Source organism: Notamacropus eugenii, chromosome 5 (genome assembly GCF_028372415.1).
Source record: "Notamacropus eugenii isolate mMacEug1 chromosome 5, mMacEug1.pri_v2, whole genome shotgun sequence".
Classification (NCBI taxonomy): Eukaryota; Metazoa; Chordata; class Mammalia; order Diprotodontia; family Macropodidae; genus Notamacropus; species Notamacropus eugenii.
In genome coordinates this window covers 418,928,000-418,946,598 of record NC_092876.1, presented here as the reverse complement: position 1 = coordinate 418,946,598, position 18,599 = coordinate 418,928,000, and the positions used below count along the sequence as shown (strand labels likewise).

The 18,599-nt window shown below is 37.4% G+C and overlaps 1 pseudogene; it reads left to right on the top strand.

The window, feature by feature from the left end:
- The first annotated feature begins 906 nt into the window (after window positions 1-906).
- On the top strand, window positions 907-12,094 carry LOC140508004 (E3 ubiquitin-protein ligase RNF146-like; annotated as a pseudogene).
- The last annotated feature ends 6,505 nt before the right edge of the window (window positions 12,095-18,599 follow it).

Genomic DNA, 18,599 nt, shown 5'->3' with positions numbered 1-18,599 from the left:
TGAATGCCTTTTCAGAAAAAGGTGCAGAAAGTGAAATTAAAAAAAAACCTTACATATTAAAGAGGAGGAAAAACAGGGGGATTCTATCTGACTGTTTAAATAAGTGGGGGGAAGTGGGGAAGCAATAAATAATTAGATAAAAATGAGAAAAAAAAAGGAACTAATAAGTTTAAAAAGACTCCAAAAGTAAGAAAAAGGATAACAAATAAGAGAGGGGAATGAGAGTGAGGGGAAGAGAATAAGGAACAGAGCTGACTTAAAATAGATTCAGCTAAAGTCATTGAAGAGACAGAGTACTGTGTTGACAGAGGAAGGGCAGGAGGAATTCAAATTTGGGAAAAAATAGAGACAAATGGAGGAAAATATCAATCTAACTTTCGTAACTTTAAATGTGAATGGATTAAACATTATAATAAAATGAAAAACATGCTGAAAAATTAGTAAAGAAAATAAAACCCAGAATTTGTTGCTTACAAGAAATATTTAAAAACAAAGACATACACTGAAAAAAATGCGAGACTAGCAAAAAATTGCTATGCATCAGATGAATCCAAAAAAGCAGGAGTTGTAGTCATACTATCAAACAAAACAAACAGAAACTTTCAAAGCATAAAAAAGGCTCAACAAGGAAACCACATTTTGGGGAGGCAGAGGGAGAGAAGATGGTAGAATACAGGCAACAACTCAATTCAATTCTTTTAGCATTTCCCTCCAAACAACTTTAAAATAACACATCAAATCATATTTTGGAGCAACAGAGCCAACAAAAGGTCAGGATGAGACATTTCTCCAGCTTAAGGAAATGGAAGGTCAGCAGGAGAAGTCTATGAAACCTCCCTGGGGACCAGCTCACAGCACATACATTATTACAACACCAGCAAACAGGCCTTGAAGGCAGCTGAAACCATGGCAGCAGAAGATGCAGAAGCCAGACACAGTGAGAGATCTGGAGCATTGGTCAGAAAGAGATTATACGGGATCATTTGTTGGCACTGGGTACAGCTGGTGCTGATTGGCCCATACACAGTTCTGGATCCCAGTTACAGGGTGGAGAGGAATGCTTGTGGTCAGTCACAAGGGAGCAGGGGCATTGATTACAGCTCCAAGACAGAGAGTAGTGCTAGTGCCTTCAGCTGAAGTGAAACAGGAGATCTAGTACCAGTTACAAGGTCAAGAGGATCACTAGCACTTGTAGCTGCAGGAGAGCAAGGGTCCTTCCTGGGAAAACAACAGAATTCAGATCAGCAGAACAATGACCACACCCCTCCCCAGATCACACTTGGAAGCACTAAAAATTTTCAGCTCTGAAAATAGCAGCACAAAAAAGCCTAAAGCTTCAGACAGTGCCTTCCTACCACCATATGATCAGAAACCAACATTAACATAAAGTTCAAAGTTAAGAGATAGGCTAGCAAAGGAAGAGAATAACAACAGAAACAATGACAACAAAAGAATTTGACCAAAAAAACCTACTGGGGTGACAGGGAAGATGAAGACACAAACTCAGAAGACAACAATTTGAATAGATACAACCAAAGGCTCAGAGAAAAATGCTAAATTAAACACAAATCAAACAAAAGAAAGAGATAAGAATAGTAGAGAGAAAATAGGGAAAATTGATGAGAGGAATGCAAGAAAATTATAAAAAGAAAATTAAAAGCTTGATAAAAGAAGCACAGAAAATTGGCTGGTTGGTTATTGTCCTACGTTCTTGAAGAGGACCAAAATGACACCATTATGTTGGAGTCAAGGTACAATGTGTCTGACTATTGCTGATCAGACCAATATAAGCTTGGAAGACTCTACCACAGGTTGGACACAAATAACCCCCACATGGACCTTTGGAGTGGAGATGTCTCTAAACTTGAGCATCTCATGTTTCTTTTGAGCTACAGCAATTCTGCGTTGCTCATTGAGCACGGTGCCTTCTTTGATATGGCACTCCATGCTGGATGGTCCAGTGACAGTGTCTCCTTTGTCTCATAATCAATGCCAAAGATTTTCAGAGAGACCTTGAGAGTGTCTTTGTATCACTTCTTCTGACCAACATGTGATCACCTAAATTGTGTGAGTTCTTTGTAAAACAGTCTTTTAGGCAAATGTACATTCAGCAATTGAACAATGTGACAAGTCCATTAGAGTTGTGCTCTCTGTTGTAGATTTTGAATGCTTGGCAGTTTAGCTCAAGAAAGGAGTTCAGTGTCCAGTACCTTAGCTTGTCAGAGGATATTCAGAATATCCCTAAGACAATTCAAATAGAAATGATTCAGTTTCCTGGCATGGCACTGGTATACTGTCCAGGTTTCACTGGCATAACACAATAAGGTCAGCATAACAGCTTTATAGACTTTCATCTTGGTAGGCAATCTAATACCTCTTCCCTCCTGCATTCCTTCAGAGTCTCCCAAACACTGAGCTAGCTCTGGCAATGCTTGCATTAGCCTCATCATCAATGTGTACATCCCTGGAAAGTATACTGTCAGGGTAAATGAACTTCTCCACAGTATTCAAAATTTCTCCATTTGCAGTAACTGATGATTCCAAGTATGGATGGTATGGTGCTGTCGGAGGGAGAACCTGTGTTTTCTTTATGTTAATTGTTAGGCCAAAATTATCACAAGCAACAGAGAATTGATCCATACTGTTTTGCATCTCAGCTTCAGAGACTGCATTGAGGTTACAGTCATCTGTGAACAAAATATAATGACCAATTCTCCCTTCACCTTAATCTTGGCTTGTAGTCTTTTCAAGTTAGATGGTTTATCACAAGTGTGGTAGCTGACCTTGATGCCATTTTCTTCCTCTTTAAAGGATTGCTGAAAACATCATGCTAAAAAGCATGAGAGCAAGCACACAGCTTTACTTCACTCCATTGGTGACTGTGAAAGCACAAAAGATCGTTGATTATCCAGAACCCATGCAAGCTTGCCGTCATAAAACTGACATAATGCTGATGAACTTCTCTGAGCAAACAAATGTCACCATAATTTTCCACAAGCCCTCCTGACTTACAATATCAAAGGTCTTAGTCAGATCAATGAACGTTGTGCACAGACCTTAGCTCTGCTTCTGGTATTTCAAGAATATGAAGGAAATCAATGAGGAAAAAAGCGGAGGAAGGTGGCTTAGAAGTACCAGATATCAAAGTATACTACAAATTGCTAGTCATCATAAGATAAGATCTGCATAAGAAATAGAGGGTTGATCAATAGAATAGATTAGATATGAAATATATAGAAGTAAATGATCACACTAACGTACTGTTTGATAAACTTCAAAATTAAAGCTATTAAGCAAAAACTTACTATTTCACAAAAACTGCTTGGAAAATTAAAAAGCAGTCTGGCAGAAGCTAGGCACTGACCAGCATCTCACACTATATAACAAGATAAGCTCAAAATAAGTACATGATTTACACATAAAGAGTAATGTAATAAACAAATTAGAGGAGCATGGATAACATTACCTGTAAGTTCTACGAATAAGGGAAGAGCTCATGATCAAACAAGAGACAGAATCATAGACAATAAAATAAATAATTTTGATCATATTAAATTTAAAAGTTTCTGGGGAAAAACCCATTGTACTCAAAATTAAAAGGAAGAATTGGAAGCCAGAGAACTCAATAACTCATGGTTTAATAAACTAGAAAACAAATTACTTAGGAAAAAACTTTTTATTTGATTAAAAAAATACCATAGGGAAAATAGGAAATAGTTTGACAGAAATTAGGCTAAGACCACTATTTTATATCATATTACATAATACATTCTAAATTAATTTGCATTCATAATATTAAAGATCATAATATTTAAAAATAGAACATAAGCATATATTTCACACAGGTATGGGAAGGTGATATATCCTCAATCAAATATAGGATAGAGGCAATTACAAAAAATAAAATAGATAATTTTGATTATCTGAATCTGAAAATCTTTTGTACAAACACAACTCATTCACTTAGGATAAGAAGGGAAGTGATGAATGGGGAAAACTTTTGCATTAAATTTATCTAGTGGAGGTTTAGTATCTAAGATGTTTAAAAAGTTTCCAGATGTATTTGGCATTAATTGATGAATACTAATGACCAACAGTCATTTCCCAATGGACAAGCAATCTATGGAAATGAAGAGTTATTAAAAGAAGAATAGCAAATTATTGACAATCATAGGAAAGACTGTTCTAAATCACTAATGACAAGAAAAATATACATCGAAATAGCCTTGAAAATGGACAAAGATTACAAAAGTTGGCAATTATAATGTTGGAGGGGTTATGGGAAGTTAGATCCATTAATGCATTGTTGGTAAAATCAGTATAATCATTTTGGAAAGTTATTTGGAATTATACAAATGTGACTAAAATGCCCATACGTTTTGACCCATAGGTTTTATTCTTGGGTTTATAACCCAAACAGACTATTGATAAGAAGAGAATCCCCATATACCACAAAATATTTGTAGCAGCACTTTTCTTTCCATAGTTGTGTTCATTCTTTGTTTTCAAAGAAGACCATGACATCAGAAAATTGATGACATGCTTGCACTTGACTTTGTTAAGGGCTGTGCAAGGTCACCAGCCTCATTTTCTCCTCCTGAGCCATCTGGATGCAGTGACCAAATATTCATCAGGATGACTGGAGAAGGCCCAGAACGCAATGGGAGACCTTGGCCTTTTTAGGCTAGGCCTTTTGAAATACTCACTTGGAGGGAGGTAATGCCCATTGAGTGAATAGACTTCTTTAAGTAATAGTCAGGGAATGGCCCTTTTAGTGAGCAAAAGAAAAAAAATAACTAAATCAAACTAGGAGGGAAAGAGAAAACTGTTACTACTGATAATCACTCTAAGCCAGCCATTAAGTGGAACTTGGTCAGGGACCTCTTGTTGTACAACCTATAGGCTTCAGAGTGCACTGGGTTTGAGGTTTTGGGAATGAGAAGGAAGGAAGGAAGGAAGGAAGGAAGGAAGGAAGGAAGGAAGGAAGGAAGGAAGGAAGGAAGGAAGGAAGGAAGGAAGGAAGTTAGGAAGGAAGGAAGGAAGGAAGGAAGGAAGGAAGGAAGGAAGGAAGGAAGGAAGGAAGGAAGGAAAACTCAAAGGAAGGAAGAGGGAGACAGAAGGGCGAAGGTGAGCTGGGTTACCCAGCTAGCCGAGTTCCCACTCAGGCAGCTTGGTCTACTCACAGGTTGTGTTAGTCCTTCATTTTTGAAGAAGACTATGACATCAGAGAAATGATGACATGACTTGCACTTGACTTTGTTTTGAGTGAGGGAGGGCTGTGCAAGGTCACCAGCTTGAATTTTTCCTCCTGAGCTATCTGGATCCAGTGACCAGATATTCATCAGGATGACTGGAGATGGCCCCTTTTCAATAGTCACATTTTTATTAAAGTAACAAAAGCACGTATTTATCAATAAAGAGGCAAATTCTTTCATGTAAAAATACTATACAATATAGAAAACCCTTGTTTCCCCCTGTCAGAAGAGCTTACAGACAGTCTCAATATCATGTTTTACTTAATAGAAGAGTCAGTCCTGCTCAAAAGTCCAGTTCTGGGATCTTGTTTTTTAAAAGTAAATATTGAGGAAGAAAAGAGAAAAAAGATTAAGGGACCATGAAGCTGCATCTAAAATAGCAGGGTCCTGTGAGTAGTCAGAGGCAAGCACAGATTCCATAATGATTCACAGCTGTTTTGTTTGTTTGAGGGTTTTTTGTTTTTTAGGGTTTTTTTAGTCCATCCCACAGGTCAGGGAATCAACACCCTCTCAGCAGAGTAAGAATTAACTTTAAAACAAATTTAAAAGTCAAACCAGTTTCTAAGAGCTGGCACAGAAGCCAGTACAGTTATAAAGGAGGTAAGGCCAGAATGAGAGAGTAGGGGGAGTGTTTGGTTATTAGCACCTTCTGAATCAGATAATGGAGTAGCTTGAGGAATCCAAAGCAGAAAGATGGGGAGATACTTCCACAGGAAGGTGGGGGTGGGGGGGAGGAATTCTTTACTAAGCTCTAGTAATGGGACCTTAACCATGCTGACCATATGTTCCAGTTATGTCCTTACTAGAGTGTTCTGATGAGAGATACCTGAAGCTTTCTCAGCTCCTGCCCTTCATTCCCATAAAGTAACCGGGTAGAGTGGAAAGGAGGGGGAAGGGATACCCTTTTCCAGTACAGCAGTCTTCTGTTTCTCTCCAACCAAGAACAGCAAATATTGCTCAATTCTACTAACAGATTGCAGTCACATTTGGAAAAAGACACTCCTCTTCTACCACCGGGCACTCAATGCCAAGAAGAAATAAGTGTCCAAAGGTTTGTTTTTAGAGTCAGCCTAGGAACAATATCGAGGCCTGTAGAAACTGGAGCTCAGGAGAGAAGTGCCCTCAAAACAAACTAACCAACTAGACTCCAGAGGGGCTCAGGGATTGAGATTCTTCATAGATGTCACCAAGAGGGTTAGAAAATCATTCCTCCATCAGGAGAGCCTGAGATGCAAAAGACCATATTGTACAAGGCTCGAGAACTTTTATCCTAAAAGGATGGGGGTGGCTCTAGTGACCAAGAACAGGGAGAAGAAGAGAAAGAGGGAATTGTGCTTTAAAAACAAGACTGTCAAAAAAGATCTGAAGTTTTCTGTAGCTCTTGATTTCACCTCTCAAAGGGATTTCTGTGTGGTTCTCTAAGCAGGTCAGCAGACAAGCTGCCAGTTCAAAGATCTTTTCCTGTTGAGAGCTCTTTGCTTCCAGCCTTCCATTATAAACCATCCCTAGAGGATTCAGTACACATGCACAGAGAAGCATAAAGCAACATGAAGATTTTGTGCAGTTTTCCCTACCTTTCTATCCTACTTCTGACCCTCCATCATCAAAAATATGAATAAAAATAAAATCCTCAAAGTCTTAGAAATCACAGCTGGGGAGTCAAAATCTTTAGGACCTCAAGAGCATTATAAGGACAATATCTTAGTTTCAAGAAAAGTTGATTGAGACAGGAGGAATAAGGAAGTTTGCCTTTTTTTTAATCTTTGCCCATGATCTCATCAGAGGGGAAAATAAAGAGAAGAAAAGAAAATAATAAAAGAAAGAGATAGGCAACGTAGTTCAAAAGTTCGGTCTTGAATTCCAGTTAGCAAAAGAGAATCAAATGCTGAAATCCTGGCTGTAGGTATATGAAGCTCTAAATTGAAGCTCTTGTACCCCTCCCCAACCCAGGATACACCTTGATCTTTTTCATTCACAATTGGCAACCATACATGTTTTAGGGTAGGAGGCTCCTATCCTATAGTCCCAACTTCACAGTCATGAAGAGTCAGACACTATTGAACAACAAACAAAAATATACATTCTCTAGAAAGTAGTGTCAATTTATTTGCATCCACAGAGACAGGATGTCACTTTCTTATATTATAATTAAAAGGTGGTATGGGAGTTACAAACCGAATATTGTGAAATATAACTCGACAGAGTTTAGTAGGGCACTAAGTCAGATAGTGGGGCAGCTAAGTGGCACAGTGGATGGAGTCACGAAGACTAATCTTCCTGTGTTCAAATCTGACCTCAGACATTTACTAGCTGTGTGACCCTATGCAAGTTACTTAACCCAGTTTGCATCAGTTCCTTAATCTGTAAAATGATCTAGAAGGAAATGCCAAACCACCTTAGTGTCTTTGCCAAAAAAAATTCCAAATAGGGTCACAAAAAATCAGATACAACTGAAAAAAGGTTTGCAAAGTCTTTTAAATAATTTATCTCATTAGAACCTTATAACAATCTAATAAAGTGTGCCCTATTATTATAAGCCTCATTTTCTGGATGAAGAAAATGAGAATCAGAGATGTGACTTTTCCACAAACACGTCTAATATAAGAAGAAACATTAAAAAACCTGTGAAGGATAACGAAGGAATTGGAAAGTCAAGTATCAAATCTGAAAGAAAAAAGTAAGATCACAATGAAACCAATGTATAAGTGTTGTCAATCCATCAACAAATATTCATTAAGTGCTGACTTAGGGCACTGTACTAAGCACTGAAGATGCAAAGAAAGGGGAAAACTCAAAACAATTCATCTCTGAAAGAGCTTATATACCAAGGAGAGATACAACATGTAAATAAACAGGTATATAGAAAACATATGCATAGCAGAAGGAAGGTAACTCTTTCAGGGAAGGATCAAGTGGCTAGGGGAACCAGAAAAGGACTCTTCCAGAAGATGGTGTTTGAGCTGAGTCTTGAAAGGAGTCAGTGATTTCAAGAAGAAAAAGGCAAAAAGGGAGAGCATTATAGGTATAAGATATATGCAGTCAATGCAAAAATATGGAGACAGGAAATGGAGCATTATGTGGAAATACTAGCAAAGAAGCTGACTTTGCTGAATCACAGTCCTTAACAGGCCCAAATATTTATGTATTAAAATATACAAATAATCAATTGGATAGTTTCCTTTAATCTGCTTGTTTAGTCTTATAGAAATGGCGAAGAATAAAATATCTGAGAATTAACATTTGAACTGTTGTTTTGTATCATCAGTTTATTTAGCTGTTTCTCTGATAAAAATCCATAAATTCCAAAGAATTTATGTATTATTGTATTGTACATGTTGTATCATATATTAAAATAGGAAATAAGAAATGAAGATTTGGCAGAGGTTAAGTCTTCTCGTGTTCTTTTCTGGGTTTATGACTTGAGGATGCTTGAATTTATTTGATTTAAGTAAAACCACTTCTGTACTTTTAGGTTTAGCCTAAACAGCATGAAATTGACAACATGCCCAAAGCAAATGAAGACAGATGTAAATAGATGAAGAGCCCTTTAATGATTCTCTTAAAATTCCTCAAGTTAAAGATGGATTACATTTTTTCCTTAAAAGGCATTTGTTGCTGTTGTCCTCAAGTTGTTTTTCAGTTGTGTCCAACTCTCGTGACCTCATTTGGGGTTTTCTTGGCAGATTCTGGAGTGGTTTGTCCTTTCCTTCTCCAGCTCATTTTATAGATAAGGAAACTGAGGCAAACAGTTAAGTGACTTGCCCGGGGTCATATAACTAATAAGTGTCTGAGGCCTTAGAGACTCTATTTCCTGACTCCAGGTCTGGGGCTCTATTCACTGAGCTACCTACCTGCCTTAAAAGGTATTAGCATGTACAATTACAAATATTTACAGAGAAAGTGTTTGCTTTGTGAACTTGTGAGCATTTGTAGTCATTTTCTTGGTTGTCTAGTACTGCCTAGTTTGACAGTCATTTCAGTTTCTTTTTGTAAGATCTATTAATTTTTCCCGTAGTCTCCACAGGAAAGAAAACAAAAATTTTTATGTCAAAACCCTTATTTATTAGAATTTCCTCAATAGGAGAGAACATATGAGTAAAGATGAATCATTTCACCTTCAGATATGTTAAGACACTGGTAAGCAGAACACTAAGTTCGTCATGTATCTAGTTTTAGTTTAAAATAATTATGTTCTCATTCATTATAGTTTCCTCCCTAAGCATAGTTAGATGAATTATACTGGATGTTATAATTGTTGCCATTTCCTTTTTGAGATTATGCCTAAGTAAAAACAACAAAGCTTGAGGTTCAGGGAGGAATTTCAATATTATCTTTGTGCTTGACTAATTTCCCAAAATTTATTTTTCTAGAGACCAACTAGTTAAAAATGAGTAAATTCCTGGAATAGTTCCACATTTCCTCAAGAAGATAATTCATTTCAATGTGAATCATTTCCAGGCCCTCTGTCAAATTGGACTCCCTCTGTGATGCTGAATGATGATAGAATTCTGAATGGTTATGTGTATCAACCTTCGTAAGAATAGAAACATTTTATATAAATGTGAATATATAAATAAAAACATTTTAACCTGCAGTCTCTTTTGATTGCTTGCATATGTTTACTTTTTTATGTTTCTCTTGACGTGTATGTTAAATTTCTACTCAGTTCTGGTCTTTTCATCAGGAATGCTTGGAAGCCCTCTATTTCATTAAAGAGCCGTATTTTCCCCTATAACATAGTACTCAGTTTTGCTGGGTGAGTTACTTTTGCTTGTAAACGTCTAAATCATTTTCCTTTTGGAATACCCTATCCTGAGCTCTCCACCCCTTCAGAGTGGCAGCTGCTAGATTTTTGTAGGATCCTGGCTATAGTTCCTTGCTACTTGAATTCTTCCTGACTGCTTGTATAATTTTTTTACTTGACCCTGGATGCTCTGGATTTTGGCTGTAATGTTTCTGGGAGTTTTCATTTTAGGGTTTCCTTTCATGGGGTGACTGGTGAATTCTTTCAGTTTCTACTGTTGTCCTCTATTTCTAAGGGATCTGAGCAGTTTTGTGATGTCTTAAAATATGAAGTTTAGGCTCTGTTTTTGTTCATAGCTTTCAGTAGACCACTGAGTCTTAAATTCTCTCTCCTCAACTAATTTTCAGGTTATTTTGCTGTGAGATACTTCACATTTTTTTTTTGTTTTTTAAGTATTTTGAGATTGTTTTAGTATTTCTTGACATCTTATGGAACCATTAGCTCCTATCTGCTCAATTCTAATTTTCATGAAGTTATTTTCTTGGGTGTAATATTGAAAATCTATTTTAATTCTGTTTTTAAGACAACGAAACTGGCATGGGTTTAATACTGTCCCAAGCAGTCTAAGTCCCTATTCCTTAACTTTGTAACTCTCTTTCTGAGAAACTTGTGTAATTGTCAAGCTATTGTCTTATAATTAACTCAACTCAGTACTCAATTGTTTTGTGAATTGAATCTTCATCCTAGTCTTCTCTGCCTTAGTAACCTCATCCATCACCCACAACTCAAATTCAAGTTGATTCAAAGTTCTTGCAGGCTATACTCACATTTGTAGACTTATCTAATCACTTGAGGATTACTCCCATCTCCCAATGAAGAAATAAAGCGGAAGAGCTGAGGTGACCCACTTCCTCATTAACCTGTCTACAAACATCCACAGGCTCCTGTTGATGGGACTGTTGGCCAGAGAGAAACTACTCTGAAATGGCCTCAGTGGTGGTCCAGAAGAAGTTTTTTTAATAGAGCTTCGATAGATAGAACAACAACATTGTCATTTTTAAGTTAACTGGTGATATAAAGTCAATAATGCTAATTCCCAGAGAAATTAATGCAAGGAGAGTCTCCCTTTGCAACACAAAGAATGAACCAATAGTGAGGATGAAGCACTTTAATTGCCTGTGAAAAGTATGTTTTATTCTTATAACAGATAGCAGTGGGACATAAAATAGAAATATAAGTACTAGAAGGTCCCAGTGAGAAAACTTCCTCTACCAATGTATTTTACAGTCTTAGAAAGTTGGTCACTGAGAGGCTGTGACTTTCTCAGGATTACAGACATTATGTGTCAGAGCATGGGCTGGCATCCTGACTGAGGATGGCTAGCTGTAGTGAAATTGATCACACAATAAACACGCTTCCCACAAACAGGAAGGCAAATGAATCGTGTTCCAATACTGGACCTTCTCTTACTGTCCCTGAATATGCCACCTGTCTGAAAACATGTATTCACCCAATCTTCCCTGGTGTGGAAAGTGATGTGCACTCTGTTGGCAGGAGATTTCTGAAGACTTTCTTGACAAGTCAACCTTGTTATCACCAGAGGAGCTAAAAACAGCAAGTAGAAGCAATAGAGAATATGCCTGGTGTCATGATGGAAGAAATGGGTGGTGGCAGCATGATGAACACAGGGAGCTGGAAGGTGCTTTCTCCAAAGATACAAAGAGCACTGAAATGTTAATTGCTAGGTTTTTGTATGTGCTGATCTTGAAAACATGGCTCAGTATAGGAGAAACAAATATGGACGGTGTAGGAAAATTAAATGGAATATAATAGACATACCAAAGAAGGGAGAGACTGGACTTAGGCTGAACTGTGACTCTAACATGGTTAACTTAGTGAGAGAGTTCAGATGGAGTAGATAGTACTCCAGACTGAGATAATAATATCAGGCTGAGACTTCTGTGCTGCCTCTAGTGTCTACACACGGTCATCTGATGCTTGTATCACTTCTCTAGATGCTTATTTGCAGATCACTGAAGACAGGATGGCTCAAAGGAGTCACAGAGGAGGAGAGGAAGACCATGAATTACTCTGAGACAGAGTACCAGCACCAGTTGCCTCCATTGAGGAAACATAATTAGATGTTAGTGGTGATAGTGAAGATATATCTGCTTGCATTGCACAACACTTATTTTCAACTCAGCAGAGATGTTTGGTTCCAAATGTAAATCAGAGAGCAGCTGATAGATCTGCTGCAGGAGGCAGAGCAGTGAGTACCAGTGTCAGGTATTGAAGATATGATGGACAGTTCACAGTAAATGAAGTGTAAAGGTACTGTTAGCCACATGTTCAAGAATACAAGTACATCTGTAAAGGTATCTGTCCATGAAACATTACAGTCATCCCCTAGTAGTGTATTTTGGGTTTAGGGACAGGAAAAGGGAAAATGAAGAATTGGGCTGTAACTAAAATGTCTAACATGTCTCTGGAAAATTTACTTAAAAGTCAGGAAGTTGGATGTTGATAGTGGAAAGCTACTTAGCAATATCTAGTTTTTCCTTCTAAAAGTCTTTTTATTTTGTAGCTTTTATCCTTTCTTTTCCTTGTTTTTTTTTTAAGATCCTCAATCCTTATGTCCACTGTGTATTCTCTGTACATTAACTCTTTTCATTCTCTAACTATTGCATTGAATTGCAGTTCTCTGCATGAATCAACATTTGGAAAGAACACTGAATTTGGAAGCAATATGAGATGCTGGTTATTCATAAGAACAGGATGCTTAATTTGATGTGCAAATAAATATGTATGGAAGCTATAACACAATTTTTTATCTTCAAGTTCCGAAGTGAAAATGTAAACAGTTAATAACTTGTTGCAAAATATTGACTGTAACACACTTTGCAGTATTTCCATAAGCTTTGCTGTCTATGGCTCGTAATTTGAGGTTTCTCCTAAAGTCTCATCTTTTTTATTTTGTTACACAATTTATAATATAATAAATATTATAGTTTGTCAAAATAAATAAAATGTCTATCCATCAGGATTGTCATGATGTAATATCAAGCCAGTCAAAGGAAGAAACACAGCATTTGAGATTTTACTTTGTCATTTCATAAAACTAAGCTGCCTTCCTTTCTCATGGTCATTGTCCTGAGGTAGCCAATCAACCCACTTTCTTAATAGTTTCATATGTGCTCTGTTAATAAACTGATAAAGCTCGGAAATGTGTACCTGAGTTTACTAATTTTCTTTTTTATCACAGGTAAGATTTTATACCTCTTGTTCTAAGTCTCTAATTCTTTCGTCATTATCTCTTTTTTGCTCTTATTTGGTTTTAAAAATCGTTTGTAGGTCTTTTAAAATTCTTGCTTTAACTCTTCCAGGAATTCTGGTTAGATTTGTGTTTGAGTTGCATTTTTCTTTAAGGCTTTGCTTCTAGATGTTTTAAACACATTTTCTTCTTCTAGATTTGTCTCTCATACTTCCTTGTCACCATAATATCACTTCATGGTGTGATTCTAGCCAACATCTTGAATGTTTTTTTAAATTTATGTTAGTGCTGAGGGTCTATGCACTTCTTAAGGGAATGTTTGGTCTGAGGTTATGTCCTCTTCCATCTTTTTACAGTTAAGGTGAGAGCTCTGCGAGCTTTCAGTGCTACCAAAATGATACAATCTGAGGCAAAATCTGCCCATTACCCTCCTGACCTGAGCTCTGCTGTTTCTTGTCTCCAGTATCTGCCAGTGTCTATGTCTGCTTTCTTAAGCCTCCTTGGATTAGAAAAAAAATGACTCACTGAAATTTTCTTGGATTTCCCAATCAGAATTTGGTTTTCTTTCTCTTTTTGAAAGAGATATGGTGCACAAGCTTTCTGTTACTTCTTATTACTCCACCAGCTTGACGCCACTTTGCCATGTTAATGTAAAGGATGTGAAAGGAGACACTGAAGAAAAATTACATGGAGGAAAAGTGTTTTTTGTAGACTAATAGAGAGATATAGATATAGAGAGATATTGACATAGGTACAAATATAGATTTCCATATAGATCTTCTACAATTAAAAAATATTTTAATTAGATTGAAATTTATCTACCACAGTTTAAATGAACTCTTTAGGTCTGATGACCTAAAACTCTTCTTGTTCAAAGTATCACTCACCAGATCCATCTTGTACACACTTGGAAGACTCCAACAGCCTAAATTTCCATTGATTAGCAAAACAATTCTTATCCTTTGACACAAAGTCCACCATAATCTTCCTCCACTTTATCAACATAAATTTACTTCTGTCAATTCAGTCAATACCCTGGCTACTAGTCTTGATTATTCTAAGCTCTATTTTTTTGTTCATGTTAATAATAGCAATTATACAGCACCTACTTTGTGCCAGGCACTATGCTGTACACATTACAAATATCATCTCATTTAATCCTTACAACAAACCTGAGAAACAGGTGCTGTTGTTATAACATTTTACAGTAGAGGAAACTGTGGCAAATAGGTTAAGTGACCTACTCAGGGTCACACAACTAGTAAGTGTTTGAGATTGAAATTTGAACACAGGTCTTCTTGACTCAGGGTTCTATTCACTGTGCTGCCTAGCTGCATTCTTCTCTCCTTTCTCTCTTTTTGGAGAGACATATAGTTTCTGATTGGCTAGGATACCTATCAGGGAAACAAAATCATGTACCTGCATGGGGGCAGAGACTCTGGGAGGGGAGTGGACTACAGCTGCTGCTTCATCACTTGCCTGTCCCCATAGAACTTTGAGGTAGGTAAAAATGGTAAAATAGTACAGGTGATGTCTTTTGACTGGCACATAAATTGGATTTAAGTAAAGCAGAGTTATGTAAAGTCATTAGACTCTTTTCCAGAGTCATTGAAGTTCAGTGGCAAGATAAAAGTCACAGTAACTGGGTGATGGCCAGGAATGCAGTGGAGGACCTTCGTGTCTTCAATGTCTGACCAAACTCTAGGTATTCCACAGAGTCTGCTTCCCCCAGTTTTGTGGCCATTCAATAAATTTCCATTTCCCTGGAAGAAGTCATCATAAGCTTGGGGTAGACACCTCCTTAATTCACCAATGAGTCTGAGGCCTGTCATTTGCCTTCAACTCGATTTAGCCCAGGTATATTTATACCTATGTCTATATCTCTCTATATCTACATCTCTCTATTAGTCTGCAAAAACCACTTTTCTTCCATGTAACTTTCCTTCAATGTCTCCTTTCACATCCTTTACATCAACATGACTTAGAGTGAAATCAAGGTGGTAGAGTAACAAGAAGTAAGAGAAAGCTTATCCATCTGCTGAGATGGTTTACTGAGGTATGGCTACTGCACATGCTACAACTTTTTGGAGCCACAGTTGAGACTTAAGTGCCAGGTGGACACCAAGGTGAATGAGCAGCCCTGAAAAGAGCTCAACCAAGTCCTCCTCAAACACCCCATATCCCTGCCTTTTCAAATACTTAAACATTATTATTAATAGATAGCATTTATATTAAGGTTTGCAAAGTGGTTTACAAATTTCATCTGACTTATAACTCCAGGAGGTAAATGCTATTATTTTCATTTTACAGAAAACTGAGGCAATAGGAGGATTAAACTATCATGCTTGAGCAAGAATTTATCTGTTGAGGCATTCATTTTTTTTCCTCTAATGAATCTGTGCTCTGAGTGCCCTGAAGCAACACTTGTGTAAGGGATACAAGGCACAGAGCTAAGCATTGTGCAATGCCCATTCCCAGACATACTCTTTCCTAAACCTAGATCCTCCTGCCTTGTTCCTCAAACCTTTTCTTTGTTCCTCCTTCTCCTTGATTGCTGGGCTTGCTCCTGAACTTGCATATTTTCCCCAGTAACTGAAACCTCAAGGCTGCTAGGTGGTACAATGGATAGAGTGGTCAAGTCGGGAAGTCTCATCTTCCTGAGTTCAAATGTGACCTCAGACCCAAATGGCATCATGAAGAATCATCGGATATGACTAAAACAATTCAACAACAAACTGAAACCTCATAGAGCCCCCATGCCTAATATCCAGTTCTGTTCTTTAGGATGGAAGACCAATTGTTTTGTATGTTGCCCATGGGTTACTGAGGGTCCTGGGAGTCACATGATCCCCAAACCTGTAAGCATAATAAATGTGTTGCTTGTTCTGATCCAACAGTGTTAATGTTAGTCCTTCTGCAACCTCTCTGGTTCTCTTGCCATCTTTCAAGCAGATGAAAGCAAAGTAATTTGCCCAGTCACCTAGCTAGTGTTTGAAGCTTTGAATTCAGGTCTTCTGCTTCCAGGTAAAGCACAGTATTCTTTGTACCACCTACCCACCATAAAAAAACCCTGAGTCTTCCCCTTTCCGGTCTATATGTCTGCTTTCTCTTAGTAATACTTACATAAAATGAACTCAAGATCCTTCTTAAATTTTAGTGCCAAGAGCTGAACATAATATGCCAGGCACAGTTTGAGATGAGAAGAATACAGCAAAATTATCACTTCCTTTATTTCTGGAAGCTATGCCACTTAATGCAATTGGTAAACCTTTTGTTCATAAACATTCATTAAGTGCCTACATAACTTAGGTCCTGTGCTAAGTGCTGAGGATGCATATATCTCATTGATTTGTATTAGAATTACATTAAAACTCTCAGATCATTTTTAGAAAAATTGCTGTTTATTCATACATCTTTTGTCTTGTATTTGTGGTCAATTTGCTGAACCCAATTGCAAGACTTTAAATCTGGGACTATTAAATATAATTTCATTAAGTTCAGCCCTATATTCTAGTCTGTCTATCTATCTATCTATCTATCTATCTATCTATCTATCTATCTATCTATCTATCTATTATTTATCATCTACCTATCTATCTATCTAACTATCTAGGTCATCCTGGTTCAGTCATTCATATCAATCTTTTCTAGATTTCAGTCATGAAAAATCGACTAGCATGCTATATATACTTTTATCCATAACATTGATATCAATGATTGATTAATAGGCAGGATCAAACACAGATCCCTTGGCGCACTACACTGGAGATCTTGTTTCAAACTGACAAATAATCAATCGTTAGTGAGTCCAGACATCCACACAATTCTAAATTCATTTAATAGTGTTACCAACTAATCATCTTACCATTTTCTCATAGCATAGTCTGAGTTACTGTGGCAAACACTTTGCTAACATCTAGGCATATTATATCCACAGAATAATTTTATCGAAAAAGGAAATAAGGTTATACTGGAATGGACTGTTGTTCCTCATTAAGTCAAGCTGTCCCTTTGCAATCATAATTTTCTTTTCTAGATATTTACTAACTGCTTAAAAATCTTTCCTAAAATTTTGTCGGCTATCAAAGTCAAGATCACTGGTCTATAGGATACAGATTCCATTTTCTACTTTTAAAATGTTAAGGCAACATCCCAGAGACTGTTCTACATAGTCTTTAATATCAAACAATATGGTTTAGTGTAGTTGGAGCAGAGGCTAAAATCAAACACTTTGAGGAGGTTATCAAGGCTTAGAGGGATCAACAAATCACACAGATAGAGCAGTAGAGAATGCTTTAGCGAGAGCAGAAAAGCAGGTGGATGAAGTGGCTGTTAAGGCAAATGGACCAATCAGTAGCCTAATGACCACCATGACCATTCAAAGTTACACCAGGACTGAAACCTGGCTAGTCTGGGTTTGGGATGGGGGTGGGGGTGGGAGTGGGGGGGGAGATTTGGTGCTCCTAAGAAAAATAAGAAGAAGAAGAAAAATTAGGTCTGGGAGAGAATTAGAAGGATCTTTGCAACAGCCTTCTTAGACTTCCCTGTTCACTGCCCCAGCCAGCTGCTTTTCTGTCTTTGCTGAGTCTTTGCTATAATAATACCACAGCACAGCTGGAGCTGGGATAGGGGAATGTTGCTGTAATTATCTAGGGAAAAGGCCTCCCTATTTATTTCCTTCTCGCCAGTTTATCCTTAAGCCCTGAGAAACTGCTGGGATAATAGACAGATGATAATCATGCTTGAAGAGACACACCGCAGAACCAATACAAAAGACTGTTGTATGAAATCATTAACTGTAGTTAAAGACCAACTATTTCCAACTTTTCAAAATTTCATTCCTTTTTTTGTATTTTTTTGCATATGAAAGTGTCTACCATGCCACCTCCTTTCAAGGAACTAAAAACATATCATAGCCACTTTTGTTTAGGGGAGAGAGTACAAGAGACAGATAATTTGGGGAAGACGATACAAAAAGACAGGGTGAACAAAGGGCATCTTTCAGTTCCAGATATAGAAGTCTGAAGTTACTGCTATCTGACCATGGAGAGAAGAATTATGTAATATATCTGCTCATGAGCCTAGCCAAGGTTCCCATTTCTGTAATTGCCTAGCTATATGACTAAATGACTTTTTGGTTGCATTCTCAAAGATGGTCTAAATAAAAGTGACTACTCTAATTAGATTTATTGAAGCTTCCATGTGGATTAAACCAGTGATGCTGTAAGGCTCCTCTATAGGTAGTCATCTTACTGGTACTTTCCTCTGCTAATACTGTAAACACAAGCTTATTCTGGTTCAACAAGTTATTTTTGCTACCACAAATCAC